This window comes from Seriola lalandi, unplaced genomic scaffold (genome assembly GCF_002814215.2).
Source record: "Seriola lalandi dorsalis isolate HSWRI2012SDOR001 ecotype SW California unplaced genomic scaffold, Sedor1 jcf7180001982912, whole genome shotgun sequence".
NCBI classification, from domain to species: Eukaryota; Metazoa; Chordata; class Actinopteri; order Carangiformes; family Carangidae; genus Seriola; species Seriola lalandi.
The window spans coordinates 1-819 of record NW_019453578.1 but is presented as its reverse complement, the minus strand read 5'-3'; the positions used below and the strand labels follow the sequence as shown (position 1 = coordinate 819).

Here is an 819-nt window from a genome sequence, read left to right as displayed (position 1 = left end):
TTTCAGACCAAAGTAAGATGAATAATTTTATTTAAAAGGGCCAAAGTCTGACCTGGTCCCAGTGTGGGTTGAGGCTGTGGACTGAAGAGTGTGTCTGGGCCTTTGTATCATAAAACTCATAGCCATCCACTTCCACACACATATAAACACCTGCAAGAAAAGGTGCCAAAAATTATATGACCTTATCATTGACCTGCTCCCAAAGAATTTTAGATATTCAATTAAACTTTTCTTAGTGTGATGTAAAATATTAAAAACATACAGGTTGGTTGTTGCAGGCCCCAGGCAGAGTGAATCGCCACAGTCAGAGTCCCACACAACGACTCCATGTCCTCTACTTGTGGGAGACAGAGACAAAAAAATACCCTAAAGCTCACTGGATTTAATCGACCTGAACTAATCTGAAACTTAGTAAGATGAGAGAGATGTAGGCAGCATGAAGAGATCAGAGTCAGTGTATTTTATTTCAGATTCAGGACGTGTTTCGGTGGACATTGAAAAAGTGTGAGTGAGTGAGGTAGATAAAGAGAAATGTTGGTTGTACCAGCGTTGGAGCTTTGTAGTGGTGGTTGCTGGGTCATTCTCAGTTTCACACATGCACTGGTGAGAGTGAGCAAGTCTGGAGGGACTGTTTCTATGTCTGACAAACAACACATGGCAAGAATAGGCACCAATCAGCTGACACAGTGACTAAAGAACGAAAAAACAAAATCACATTACACTTGATACCAAAAGCAGATATATTCCATCACACGGGACAAAAAAGCTGATAATCCTCATATTTGAGAAGCTTGAACCTGAGAAATCTTTGACCTTTTT

General features: G+C 40.5%; 1 long non-coding RNA gene across 1 annotated transcript; it reads right to left on the bottom strand.

Moving 5' to 3' along the window:
* Positions 1–45: 45 nt before the first annotated feature.
* On the bottom strand, positions 46–721 carry LOC111659398 (uncharacterized). Its single transcript, XR_002761072.2, has 3 exons — positions 545–721; positions 263–337; positions 46–150 (listed from the first exon to the last, which is right to left on the bottom strand). It is a non-coding gene; the product is annotated as an uncharacterized LOC111659398 (long non-coding RNA).
* Between the last annotated feature and the right edge of the window lie 98 nt (positions 722–819).